The following is a 15,331-nucleotide window of genomic DNA, read 5'->3' as shown; positions in this document are numbered from 1 at the left end:
GGGACTCGGCGAAGTGGCTTTTTCCTGGCCAGAGCGCGCCTACGGCTATCTTGAACATCTTGGTAGGCGTCGATTAGAATATGGGGTAAAGAGTGGCGTGCAGCCGGCGCGCGTATACAGTTTCGGAGGAGCGATGCGAGGGGGGAAAGACGTGTCCTCGTAGGCACGCACCTGGATTCGAGCGTGCCTATATCGCGCTGCCTTTCTCGCTCAACGGCTGCGCGCGACACAATGCCTCTGTAGCGCGTGCCCCATCTCGCCAGAATGGCCCCCTTCTTTCATTCTTTCCCCCTTGCTGCACCGTCTAATCTGCTCGCTACATATTTTTTCGTATTGTTGGCGTTTTCCTTCCGAGCAACGCTCTGGTTGGATCGTTCGCAGCGGCAAGATCATCCGAATTCTTATTTTCAACGCCGAAATTCAATTCAACGAAATGTGCGTGGTAACGTATCTTTCAGTAAATTTAATAAATAATTGTGCATGGTATACGCGTCTTGGAAACAGCTGTTTCAGCTCTATCAAATACCAATCAGACGCAGCGAGCTTAGAGAAATGCAAATATTTTCTCGGCGGCGCGCTCAATATTGATATTCGCTCACCAGATGTTTTAATTATACAGCGAAATATTTTCTAAATATAAACTAACCATCCGCTCATTTCTATTTGCAATATATGTTAGGTATTTTTAATATAAATTCTAAACATTTTACACATAACTCTAACAAATAGACGCTAATTGGTTAATATTAAGTCACGCGATGCAGACTTGAATTCATGTTACCAGTAATTTTATTATTATATTAAACGAGTGAAAAATGATACTTCAAATTTGCTAGATGATAAACCGTTGCGAATGTGTTTGAATGTAAATATTACAATGAAAATGTTTCTTGTTAATGTGATGTACAATATTATGAAAATATGTTTTTAAATGTGGCATAAAAGTGTTTAAATATATAAAACTATTAAATTTCTGGCATAACAATCGACATATTTTTCTCCGATATCAATGCTGCAGATTAGTGGAAATGTAACTGCAAACTCTATCACTTTTACAATAAAATAAAATAATGATCGCATCATTTTATCAAAAACCGTATAAAGTTTCCATGATAATATATTTGAAAAAAGAGGAGGTTTCGTAGCTGATCTGAATTTTTTTACGCATGTTTACACATATATCTATGTAATACCTTAACCGATTTCCACGAAAGATGGCTCATTTAAAAGTGAACATTTTTCCGAGACAGTCCTACTTCATTACTAACTTGATTGAAGCATAACTTTATGAGCGACTTTAAAAAATTGCAAAGGCTGCTTTATTTAAAATAACCTTGTATGCAAAGGTTAAAAAAATCTGTGAAATATAGATGTAGTTGAGATAGTTAAACGTTACCTGCACAGCATGACGTGTATAGTTTAAAAGGCAAGTGGCAAGTTTAATGCTTTATGCTCGGTCATTCAGGAAGCTCGTGCTCTCTCTCTCTTTCTGGTTTACTGGTATGTGTTCGCTCGCCGACTTCATTCGAATGCAAATACAAATGTGCAAATTTGTGGAAATATTGAGTAGCTTGGAGTAAACTTATAAACCGCACAGTGAGCTGCCTGCTATGCCTACGCCCTTACGTGAAATACTCATGATTTTGTCAAGCCTCTCTCCAAAGTTATACATAGTTTATGCAGAAAGAGAGAAATAGAGAGCCTGAATATATTTTCTAGGTCAGGACAATGAATCACTCTGCTAAATTTTGAGCTAATATTTTAACAGTCTCTTTTACCTTACCGTCGCCCGCCTCCCGGCTGCAGATTTAATAGCAGATTAAAATTGTGGAACGCGCAAAGCTCTATTAATTAAGCACTTTCATCAATTGAAATACAGTCTTCACTGTTTAATGAATCTCGCAATATATTGCACAAAATAACGCTATTGATTTAACCTTTTATATTAATTTAACTACGATTAGAAATCCTTCGGCATTCATTCGAATTAACATCCTTGTTTACAGTAACATCTTGAATTGCATCTTACATTGAAGATTGTATTAGTACATGCTCGTTGATTAACACGATAAGATATTTTAAAAATCACTTTTCATATCTAAAAAGATGTCAGATAAAAACAAGAAGCAAAAAATTATAAAGCGGAGCTATTTTATGTCGACTCCCTTGTGTAAATTTGGAAATTAGGAATTGAAAGACGGTAAGAGTATCCACTAGAGAAGGTGTTTAACGCGCGACAAAATAGCCATATAAATGTAGGACTTGACAGTTGCTGAGTTCGGCAAAGTTGATGGCAAACGCTTCGGAGAAGCGGCCTTAATTCGATAAAAGCCCCTCTGCCGAATTGGTTGCCGTAGGGAGTGAGAGCGAGTCTACAAGCATCACTCAGCTGCGAGTTACGTAGTGCACGACTATAGGTATGTAGCGCCTGGCGCAGGCTGTTCTACTATCAGCCATCGTATTTTATCCCCCTTTCCTTACGCATCGCTATCGAGCCTTACTGTTACCACCTCTCGCGCGTCCTACCTATACCTGCAGCGATATATTTTACGACTCGAGCATGTGTCTAGTATGCCAGACATCCTCGACTATATACTAGACTTCGACGTTTCATTGCCGCAACAAAAGTAACCATTTTCCATCCAAGCACGTCTGTCCTGTACAACAACTCGATACTTTCTTTGAAAACGCGTGCAGCTTGTAGTTTTAGCCAGTGCGAGATTTCTCTTATCGAAAAAAAAAGCCCATTATTATTCTGATTGTGAGTGCGTTTATTTCGTTAATTGGGCCGTTCCAAAGAAAGTCCGAGTAAATAAATTCTTATCTTTGAATAATTGCGACCATTAAGTTTCGACAGAGATAAATACAGTTTATTTCTGTGCATATTGGTAACACGCACATTAAATTTTTACCTCACACAAAATTACTAAAATTATTTGCAAGGGAAGAAATAATTCCGTGCTCATTTGATGTACTTTCTCTTTTCGGTACCTCTGCATATTTTACAAAATACATGCCGTTTTTGTTTTCATCAAAGAATGATTAATATGACCTAACATCCAAAATCTAATTTGATCGAAATAATGGTTGAATTATTATATTTCAATGTTTCAATTTGTCCATTTCAATTCAAAACGAATATACTTACTACGTTCCGTTTAAATCTTCGTTTATCCAAGTCCCATTCGAAAATCTACTTTAAAGTGCCCGTTTTGTGTGAAACTACTACTTTGAAAATGTGCAACATTTTAGCTTGATAGAAATAATTTTGCGAGCAATGAATAATTCATAAGGTTGGTTTGAACGTCAATGAACCCGACGGAAAAAAAGTTATTTTGAAGTATCTCGAAAAGCTACGATCTTCACCAGTTGTCAGTTTAGTAGAAGCTTGACGCCAAAGCGAAAGGCAATGAACCGTAGTGAACAGGCATAGGTGTGTGCATGTGCAAAAAGGAAATACAGTGCTTTTATCCGGAGCGTAATGAAAGTATCCGACTACACATATATAAAGAACAGTCACAGTATCTCTCTCTCTCTCTCTCTCTCTCTCTCTCTCTCTCTCTCTCTCTCTCTCTTCACGTAGCATTAACGGCTATCGATTTCACGGCCTTTGCGTGAAACCTGAGAGTTGGAACGCACTATACTCACACATTGGCATATGCACACACACACACACACATATTTTGCAGCGATAGAAGCTGGCAGCTGATGGCGTGCGCACTTTTCTTTGTATTCCATTCGGATAATGCGTGCAAGCTGTTCTCGCTCTCTCGCGCGCGCAAGGTGTATGAGTAGCGCGGGCGAGCTTTTGTTTGTTCTCATCAATCGATAAAACCCAACAGCCTGATTCTAGAGTACTACGATGATTTTTTTTCGGTGTACGCGATGGCTTACGCTTTGTGATCGATGCCCTATTCTCTCCCTCTCTCGCTCTTTGCTATTTCGAGTACTGTCGTTGCCGTGTAGGCGTGGAAAAATAAAGCGCGGGATAAATTTTTCCACTATGTGCGTTTGATGAACGAGGCACTTTTTTACTCAAAATAATTGGCAGTTCAATCAAACGACTGTTAAAGTCCCATAGTAGAGGGTAGAAAGGGAGAGAGAGAGAGAACTAATCGACATTGACTACGCACAATCCATCATTAATGAAGCTTTCACAAGGTAATCCTACAAAAAGCTTATACTTAAAAAAGCAATAAGTTAATATCGTAGCTTCGATATACGAAAATCCGGCGCAGACTAAAATTCATGCAGCAACGCAGCTCAAAAAAGTCGATATCATACATTCGTGTTAACAGTTAGTGTAATGTAATAATAATTCATCGCTGGTACAATGGCTTTTTGTTTGTCAGTTTCATTTCCAAACTAATCAAACTAGAGACGGAGCTGTTGAAAGCGTACTACGTATATGGATCACATGCAGAAGAGCTAAATTAAGACGCTGTAGCTGACAGCACGTGAACGAGTAGATAATAGAGGAGCATCAATCAGTCCGGATTATCGTGAGTTTGCAAAAACAAATACTTTTACGAAACCTTTGTATCTATTTTTGGTATAAGAGATTTTTTATTTGTTGAACATGTCAATAGTATTTTATCACTGTAGGATTTTATTAATAAAAACATTAAATTCTTAAATAAAGGTTTGATTATTCTTTGTTGTTAAGTACTAAGCTTTTGCAAATACTCGAAAAGCTTGAGCTTCCCTGTTCCCGAACTCGCTCAAATTGTTGATCTTTAAAGCTCTCCGAGCTAAAAATTAAAGTATTTAATTTACGTTGCGTAAAATATTCTGAAGGGTATAACCTAACGTATAATGCGAATACCTGAACTGCTTACGAAACTTGAAGATTTGGCGTAAATAGTGAAAATTTATAAACTAGAATGTATTGAATTGTTTCGAAACTTAAAAGTTCGAGCTAGCCTCAGAGCTGCGAGCTACGCTCAAGCACCAGCCGATATTTTACAGAAATTTATTTAACACTTCTTTGTTGTTTTCATGTAGGCCAAAAGTATAATTAATGACGAATAAGTTATTACAATTAACGATGAAAATAATTTATGAGGGTTCACAAATGTAAAAAATGTACGCGATCAATGGTCGAAATTGTAAATTTTGAGTTGTCGTACGGTGTGAAATAATTTGTACGTGATGAAAAACACAAAGTGCAAACGATTGTTCGACAAGTAATGGAAGTTGAGTAATTAACGAACGTTGGTACAAGCATCAATAAAAAAAAAGGGAAAATAAAGCGCGAGCAATGATTCGAAATTGATATTGTTTCCGTGTCAAGTGAAAAAGGCGCGAGGCAGAAAAAAAGTGAAAATCGCTCGAGCATTCGAATCATAATACTGAACGACGCTTGTGTGGAGAACGGCGAGGGGGAGAGCATCGACTATGTATCCTCACGTTCGGAAAATTGATTCGAGTACTTTGGCCGAAATGTGTGCCTTCCTCGGCGGGCAGCTCGCGCGAGAGTGCACATAAAGAGCGCTCGAAGGCTGCAGGAGGATTACATGCGCGCCGCGCTGACTGGCTCAAGTACCGAAATGTCAGGAGCAGATAGCTCGGATGTTTGGCGTCAAGGCTCGTCTGCAGGCGCAAGCTCAATAACTTTAATATGCTGCCAGGCTCGAGCTCTTCACCAGAACCGGATATATCTAGCTCGCTGCCGAGTTATTCAATTGCCTCGGCGCTCTCCGATTTCGCGCCACGATGGAATATTGATTTTGTTTTCCTCGCGCCAGGTTGAAAAGACCGAGCGATCTCGTTGCTTTTTATGGCCAATCAGCGCGGCGAGCGCGAGGGTAAACTGTAACTCGAACGATGAAAAAGAGGAGGAACGAAATTCAAGCAGGGGAATGAAGCGCAACGACAATAATCGCGCGACGGCCCTCTGCCCTGCGTAACGCAAGACCTGTAGCGGCCCGTCTAATAAATCGACAGAATTTCTCTCGATAGTCGTCTCAAAGGATGATGAGTGAAGCGAGCGCGCGCTCGATGCGTAATAAGCTCGCGCTAACGACGTACTATTTTATTGCGGAGGCTCTTCGAATCGCGGAAAATCAATGGGCGCGAACAAATCCATTGTCGTTATTTATATCGACGAGAGTACCCATAGATTCGGCCGTTGTGCAATATCAGCTGAGAGTCGGCGGAAAAGTTAGCAAAAGCTCCCTTTGAAAGGGCTCGAATGGCGAAAGAGTGGTAAAGCAGCAGCGAGCATTCGTAACAACGACAGGTCGCTCTAAAATTTCACGAGCTCCCCTTGCTCGTGGCCGCGTTGCGATCGCGATGGGGGAGCCGCATTTCGCTTGCTCGACAAATCGAAGTCTGCGTGGTCGGAGCCAATAAATAAGTTGTCGCGAGCGTGGACGCATCGGCAACGGGCCACGCGATACACGACGTCGCGTCAAAGAGACGACGACGACGCCCCGATCTCCTCGTCTCTCGCGCACCTTCATTACATTACGCTTGTAGTTCTCTTCGTGCTGACAAAGGCCCGAGTGCTCCAATTTTCCGCAGATTGATCTTTGGGGCGTGATAACGCGCGCTGCCGCAGCGTTGGCTGTAGCGTTCAGACTTGATGATAATTCTCTCCGCTTGCCGCGCGAATTCAATTGATGCCCGCGAGTTGTCTTTCTCTTGTCAGCGTATCTTGGTGCCCTCTCTCACTCTCTTTCTCCAATAATATTATTCAGTTGCATGGCTCAACCGATGCCTCGAATATACAGTTTTCGCCAAATATGGGATAATGTTTATGTTATTTTGAGATCTAAATATGTACGCTGTTGTTCTACCTCATTAATGAGCTCATTAACCGCAAAGGTAGCGAATGTGCGCATAATTTTGAATATTATAGCAGCTATTATGAAATTCATCGTTCCGACAGGCAATATAACATGCAATTCCGACTTTACTAAAATAGTTACGTGTCAACTTCGTAAATAAAGGAAAATACATTCCTCAGATAGGCTACTTTAACATACTATAAATTTGACCAGCCAAAAAAGAAAATAAGCTCTTATCGTAGAGCAAATAGATCCTACTATGAAAGCTTCGGTCAAATTGATTGCTTATTCTGAGAAATGACACAATACCACACGGCTTGTTTCCGTCATTTGAGCCTGTTCTTTATCGAAGGGAAAAGAAATAACCATCCACACAAGTAAACTAAGAGAGCAAAATATACTTGAAGCTGACGAATGAAGCTCATATCTGATTGAGCGACAAGCAAAAAAGCTAACCCGATGTCTTTTTATCCTTCGCTTTTTGTGCCGTCAAAGAAAAAAAGTGCCGCGACGACGAGCCGTAAGTATTCTGCCTTACCCGTAGCCACGGAATAACCAGATAAAAAATCGTTTAGTCCGAACGGAAAGCGTTTTTACAGCGACAAATAATCGACGAAAATAATTAGATTTGCTTCGATCTCTCTCTCTCTCTCTCTCTCTCTCTCTCTCTCTCTCTCTCTTCCGCAAGTCGCATCTTCGAGACGACAATCGTCGATCAAGAGGGAAAAACTTATTTTCTCGCGCAGACGAAAGAATAAGCGACGATAAAAAAAACGATCGAAGTGGCAAGTAAAGGGCAGAAAGAGAACGTAAAAAATCGATGTTGAAAAGTCGCGGTCCTCGTGCTTCGTGCTTGTGTTCATTCCCGATAGACCGCGCACGTAACTCGATGCTGTGTAAGTTGGCTGGACACACGCGAACGAGAAGAGAAGTAAAAACGGCGCCACGAGGTCGTCGTCGTTTCCATAGGACATTAGTAGCGGCGAGCGCATTTTTACTCGCGCGAACACGTAATCAATTTTACATACATTGAAAGTACAAGTGCCCGCATAAAAATTGTAATATATCCCCGTGCATACAGTCGGATGCGAGATGGGCTCATCATATATACGTCATACGCGATTGGAATAAATGGCTCGCAAGTGATAAATTTCTGAAGCAAGGCAGCATAGACGTTGATCTGTTTATGATATTCGAAACGTTTACCACGATGAGCCCATAAACTAGGACTTTCAAATTATCTCATATTCTTGACAGCAGATAGTAAAAGTAGAAGAAAAGGTAAATGAAGATGGAAAGGCGTCTTTGCCTATAGCAACCGAATACATAAAGTGCCACATCGTAACTTATCTTCGTTATTCCCAAATGAAAATTACATTCCGGATTGCAATGTTTTATGTTTACGTTGGAAAAAAAGCGTAGTTCATAGTGCTGAATAACAATCTACTAACTTTTCGCATAAAACACGCAAATAATAGGAGACATGTAGTTTTGATGAGATGATATGCGATATTGTCCAGAAAACTAAGTTTATGCTTTTAACATATAGTTTGGCCACCATGCTTCGTCAAGTTCATTAGTTTGAACTACAGGTACATGAGTACATAGCATGAACTTGCTGTCGGTCATTTTGTCGTATATAAGTTTCGTTTTGGCGACAATATAAATTACAATTTTTATCGATTGTATGTAACCATGCAAGTTTCCATATTTTAATGCACAAAAGAAACACTTTATAGAAAAAGTCAGTAAATCGGTTTCTCTACTGCACGAGTATATAACATAACGGTTTTTTAATTCTACGTAATAAAGGAATCTTTTTTCGTTAAAAAAGAATTATGAATATAGTTATTTATTATCATTGATCGCTATAATTTATTATCTAAAAGTGGTTTTACCACATAAAATGTTTCCGTTGATGCATATCAAGTGTAATAAAAACGTAAAGTACTATTTATAAAGACCTATACCAAACTACCTAATGAATTGCAAACAAAATGCATCTCTATCGATCGTAGCGAAATTATATTATAAATTATTCCGCTTCATTTCCATGTCATATTTGAAATTTAAAGTTTCAGTATGATTTATATAACGTAATTATATCAAACGTAGATTAGGAAAGTAATGTGATTTTGAATTCGTTTCGTTTCATGCATAAATACATTGGTCTACGTAATAATATCAAGTAGTACGTATCAACGTTTAACGAGACTTCACATAAGATAAAAGATAAAGCTTTCATTATTCTTTCAAATATTCGTAGGTAATATAATTTTAGCTACTGATGTTGTATAATCCTTAATATATAGTTATTGTTCAAAAATTAAAGGTGTTTAATAAATTGAATTTATGAAGATTTTGATTATAATTTTTCGAGATGTTAGATTGTTGTACCTATTTATTTACCGTGTAATTTGGATCGAATGGTTAGTAGGATTACAAATTATTATAAAAATTTGAAGTTCAGATTCTGTCATGGGTTCAAAGATTATACTGATTTGAAAAATGTTAGTAACAAAATATAAACTATTTAAAATGTACAGAAATATACGATGTCTTCTTTATGGTTCCTTAAATGTACATATTAATTGAGTAAAATACCTTCGAAAAGAGGGAAAAACATGAAGGGCATTTCAAAATTTTTAGTACATTATTTTAAAAAGAATTTATCAAGATTTTTCGAAGAAGGTGAAGTAGACGATACATGTGGCAATGCACGCAAATTTTATGGAATCTCAGAAATATATACAGGCGAGATGCGTTGGGGCTTACTCCGTCGTCATCTCGTATATACTCTGTTATACATATTTAATGTTATTTCTTGGAAAGCGCGCTTGTATGTGAAAGAACGTGTAAAAATCTCATCTTGAAACTCCATCATTCATGAATGAGGTGGATCTAGAATAATTTTCTTTCTCACCAAGGCACGTTTGAAATGATAATGTAGTTGAAAATACTCATGAATACATAACGTTGAGTTATTGAGAATTACCATTTCGTTATTACAAGTGATAGGTTTCATACAATTGAAATTGATAAAAATTAATGAAACAATGTTTTCGCAATAATCCATAGGCAACTTCCGTAAAAAGTGTACTTCACAGGGACATACTATTGGAGATGTAGCAAAGTTTCGAGGTCGAAAGTGTCAGCCGTAAGTTAAGTTTATGGATGAACCCAAATTTCACGTGGGACTGTATTTCCAACGTTTTCATTACTGCGGCAAGACACACCTTTATTATACGTACGTGTGTGCGCGCACACACATACAGAGTAGATGAAAGTATTCATCACGACAGAGTTGCGCGCGACCGCGTGCTCTGGCGCAGACAATATGCATTTCATGTTTTTTTAATCAACTTTAACTGTCGGAACCGCATCCTTTCAAATTAAAATTCACATGGTTTTTTCAAATTTTTTCATTACACTCGATTTCTATACGTTCTATAAATTTTATACGGTTCAAATGCTTTGCGTTATATTATAAAGAGAAACTTTGGTATTTTTCTTTTACGGAAACTTTTACCGTCGAAACTGCCGTCGCTATATGTTGCATTTTAGAAACGCTATTGATGGGAACAATAGAGGTAGAATTTCCGTAGCCTTAAAAACCGCTGAAAATAAAAATTTTTCACATTTGACTTGTTTCACCAGTCGGCAAAATCGTACTCCGAATAAATTCCAGTTCTTGCGAATTAGCATAACTTAATTAGCTTTTACTATAAGAGTAGTCTCGGAATTTAATCAGCAAAACAAATACTGCGCGGAACAGAAAGTAATAATTTGATTTTCCGAGTGCAGAGCAAAGAGCTTTACATGCTTCGAATCAGAGCGAATTTTTCCATGTTGAACTACATCGTCGTAACGTTTTGCAAAACTGTACTGTATGTTCCTACCTGTATATGTACTTGATACATACATATCAGGTTAAATTTACTTTTTTTTTGCAAAGTCGCATCTACCTACGGACGTCATCAGCGTCTAAATGTATGCATCATAACTTTATTATGAGAATCACATTCTGATTACAGGTTATCGGAATACAATGGCAGAGCGTTGTGCTCTCATGCAAAACCAACGCGAAGTGCATTCAACTTCTCGAAATACGCAAATAACATTTTATGCCGAAAATATAAATAACCACGGAGCTTTCGCCTTGACATAACGCTTGGAGAGATCATCTACAACTCGCTTTTAAATACGCGATCTACGCGGCAAGAAGGGCAGTTGTGATTGCACTTGAGAGAAAAACAAACGGCGCGCGGGCAAGCTGAAAAAATAGAGCGATCGCGCGAGTTGCAGCTGGGCGAAAACACGTGGACCGTGAGATAGGATCAAGGACGTGTGCAATCGGACGTGGGCAGAAAATCAATTGTGAAAAGACGCTAAAATGAAATCGACCGCAGGCTGGTCATTTGCGAGGCGCTGAGGAGGGAAGGTATAGCCGGGGCACACAGCTGATAGCGCGGTCGAGAGTGATAGTTACTCGAGGGCGGAGAGGCGCCGGGGAAAGGGGCGGAAATCAGGCGTTGGCGCAGTCGCACTGAGGAAGTGTAGGAAGCATACGGCACGCTACACGTAGCCGGCGCCGCGGCCGCCGACGCCGTCGACTCTGGAAAAAGCTCCGAGAGTTACGCAGTTGCCGCGCGAGCTTTACGCGAGTGAGTAGTGGCCGGCAGCGCAGCAGCGGTCAATCGTTATATACATATATATCCACGCCACGCGCTACCCCCAGCTGGTGAGTCAGCCTGTCGACTCTCATCTGTGCTGCTTTTTATTTATGCATTTTCGAATCTCTCCGCTCACCTGTTGGCTCTCACTCGTGCTTCTTGCTATCCGATTCCTAACGTTGCTTTTTGTTGTCCCTGTTTGCTTCAGTGTTGCCGTATCCATCAGTTTTCAGTGCGTTAACGTATCGCTACCTTTTTTTAGCTTTTGCTTCTGCTCGCAAATATATCTTGTTTTTGCGGTGCACGCTAGTTACTCTATTACATGCTTCTTTAAGTCCCTTCACGCACTGCAACAACAGAAATTTTTTAAAAACATATTGCAATTTCATGCCATGAATTTCAAGCCATATTGCAAAGAGCTTGCTTCCTGCCAAATTTCTTTCATTCAGTTCCATCGCTATCCATATTTCATGATCTCAATTATGATAGCAATCGTTCAAACACGTTGAGTACGCGTTGAAACGACCTGTTCATTAAAAGCTTGCGTCACTGTGAATATTAAATCTAGCAATCAATACAATCAATCGGCTCAATAGGACGACATTGTTTACAACCATAATCGTACTTTGTATTTGATTGTATTTGATTATCAAGCGCATTTTTTAAAATGTCATTGATCGGAAGCTATTGCGGAAAATGAATTCCATAGTAGTTTATTGACTCGATTTCAAATTGGAATAAATTTAAATCAAGTTTCTACTTCACTTAAAATAATTAAATCCTTCGTAGAAGATGGTTACAGAACACAACCTAGTATCAGAATAGCTCCGCAACAGATAGCAAGAGATAGCACAGATAATCCGATATTTTCTCTTCGTGAAGTTGTTAAATACCAGATCCTATATTAGCACAATGACGATAGCATAAGCTCTATTAAATTTGGCAAAAGATGCAGGGGTCCAAGCGTCTTATTTTTGGTGGTATTCGCTCGACTGACGATGCTCTTGGCTTTTACAAGCCGCTATTTAAGGAAAATAAGAAAAAAATTGAGACAACTTGTGAGTTGAAAAATGCTCGGGAAAGTTAAAACGCCGTTGTACGAAAAAGCGATCAACAAAAGCTGCGCCTACGACCCTTGGGAAGGAATAGCTCGTGAATAAGTAAAAATTCGGCAACGTAACCTTGTTTACGTGCAGCAGCGGCGTAACCAGAAAGATTCCGGAGGAAGCTACGAGTAGTCGAGTTAGTAACGGGGTGAGTTGTTTTCGACGCGAATAACGACAGTTAAATCAGCGTGTTCATTGCGATGTCATAACCATGCTGACGAGTCGGACGAGTAAACATGGGACAAAAAATTACTTTGACTCATCCGTGTGACAACTTAGACTGTCTTTAAGTATCATTATTGCTCTACGATCTAACGCGAACATAAGCAACGTTTAACTAACTGGACTCTGCTTCTATTTGAGGAGCAAATCACATCGTAAAAATAACAATGTACCTTGCTACAAGAAAAACTTGAGTGCATATATATACATATACGCTATGTACGTGCCGTACAAAAAAACTGGATCAATTTCTTTAATGTTCAGCTGCTATTGTGTATTACGCCACCTGTACATGTGACAGTATTGAATTTTCTATTATTCGCTCTAGCTACTGTTCCAGATATTTAGTTGTGCATGTATGCAAAACTCGGCCTATGTAGAATGTAAAAAAGGCAATGAATGCAACTTTCACCATATCATATCGTAAACCAATTTAATATTCGAATAGTACAAAAAAAGAAACATTGTTTAGATGTTAAATATTATACGTAGAACAGAGAAATTAAACCAAAAGCAAACTCTGTAGTTATCGCCTCCCTGATATCGCACAAATGAATCATACTACAGGCATTTAAACTTTCATGGTATAAAACCGTATACAAAGTTCTGAAATGAAAACTCATAAAAGTTTTACATTATTCATACTAAAAGTGCCGCTTACTTTATGTAATTTATACGCAGTATTATATATCCGGCTCTCTTTATAAGAGCATGAAGTATTTCCATTAATTACCCGGTTTGATCATAATCAGAGCACTTAATATTATTTGCTAACGCTAAATCATATATAGTGCCAAACTGCTATTCATTTTGCAAAGATTTGTTTTTTATTTCTGTCAAGTACACCAGTCAACCATTATGACATACAATGAATTTTATTTGATATTGAAATATCCATTGTTTGAGTTTTAATTGCAATGGGTTATAGAGTTTTTTCTAAAATTCTAGAAACGAGATGTATTTTTTATAGCCAGAAGAAATATATTTATTCAAAGGGTAAAGTATTGAGAGGACTATATATTTTGGCTTCTAACCACTGTTAGAAAATCCCAATGCAATATACAATATTTTGTGCCAATTAATTTTCTTGTCAAATGAAAGTTCGAGAATAGGTGTAGGTGTAAAGCACACCCTGCTCTTTTATAGATGGATACAATGATAACTTTGGTTATTAACAAACATGGAACTATTTGGATTTTGAGTTGCGCAAACGACCGAATTGTCAGCCCATCAAAGTTTCCTTTGGTCAAGCCACTTCAACTGCCTAACTATTTCTAGTCATAGATATATCTGCGATGCATCATTAGATCTGTTTTCTTTGACTCTATCAAAAATATTCGTCAGAAATCTGCTAGGGTATAAGTAAATCCTAATTACTTTCATCATATGTTTTCTTTTATAATTCGTTGTTCTTGTTAAAATTAAAGTTAAAATATCGATTTCAAAAATCAATTTTGATACATAACATAGTATTCATACTACCAGTGCAGAAATATTTCACACGTGAATCAAATACGTAAAAATGTCCTTCAACGAATAGTCTCATATTGGCCCTACTGTCTTTGCGTACTCGAAGCAAAGAGGGTTCATTGAAAGTGCTATAGCTTGAACTAGGCATTACAAAAAAGCTATGCGACAGCTCATTTAAAAACTGTTTTTAACAGCTTTCGCATGAGCAATCAGGTGTTAAAAAATACTCTTTGTTAATCAAAAGTTACACCAATTGGTGCACACTAATCCTGTATAAGGTTTGCCTACCTTAATTGTCGCAATATATTAACGTTTGGTGAGCTGCAGTTGTTAGATAGCTTAATACGAGTAAATGTAGGATGATAGAAGGTGATACTATACAATTCTATCGCTTGTATGATATAATTAGATTTATTATGTCCGCATGTGCAGTGAAACAAAGTTTAACCACGACTTGATATTTATCTTGTTACGCAAGCAACTGTGCTTGTTTTTTAAATTGACATTTATATTGCTAATATATGTTGAACGATATTCACTGATGTATAGACCTTCTAATGTGTCAATATTGTTATTATACTATTTACATTTACTGTATTTCTACGGACTCGTGCAAAAAAAATATAACGTTGTAAGTTTCCTTTGCTGTTGTGTAACTGTTATCTTGCCATACGTATAGAACTACGGATAAAACGAAAGGTACAATAACTGCAAATGTTTTATGCAGCTTTTTACGAGATTTATACGTGGGAAATAGTTGAATAAGTAGTAGTTTTATAATTAATATGTAATATTAAATGATTTTTATAATTTAAAACAATCCTCATTTTTTGGAAAAAAAATGAATTTTGATTTTCATTGTATGTTTTCCGAATGTTATACATTGATGAAATGAAATTTTATTCATTTTATTAAAGTTTGAACAAAAGTTATATGAAAATATTTTTTATTTAAATAGAAATTGGAGGAAAAAATTATATTTTATCTGACCAAAATTGATACGATATCCATGTTTCCATTTTAATGGTCGCTGAAAGGGAAATACGTGTAGTTGTACAGGAGCATGTTT

The 15,331-nt window shown here is 37.9% G+C and overlaps 1 protein-coding gene across 1 annotated transcript in view; it reads left to right on the top strand.

The window, feature by feature from the left end:
• Positions 1 to 11,428: 11,428 nt before the first annotated feature.
• LOC131668062 (serine/threonine-protein kinase 32A) overlaps positions 11,429 to 15,331 on the top strand; it is a 49,475-nt gene continuing 45,572 nt past the window's right edge. The window contains exon 1 of the mRNA XM_058941898.1: positions 11,429 to 11,532. The gene's annotated coding sequence lies outside the window, so the exon portion shown is untranslated. The remainder of the gene's footprint in view (positions 11,533 to 15,331) is intronic.

This window comes from Phymastichus coffea, unplaced genomic scaffold (assembly GCF_024137745.1).
Source record: "Phymastichus coffea isolate CEN01 unplaced genomic scaffold, Cenicafe_Pcof_1.1 PCOF00074, whole genome shotgun sequence".
NCBI lineage: Eukaryota > Metazoa > Arthropoda > Insecta > Hymenoptera > Eulophidae > Phymastichus > Phymastichus coffea.
The sequence above is the reverse complement of the archived record's forward strand: the minus strand, read 5'-3'. Positions and strand labels throughout refer to the sequence as shown.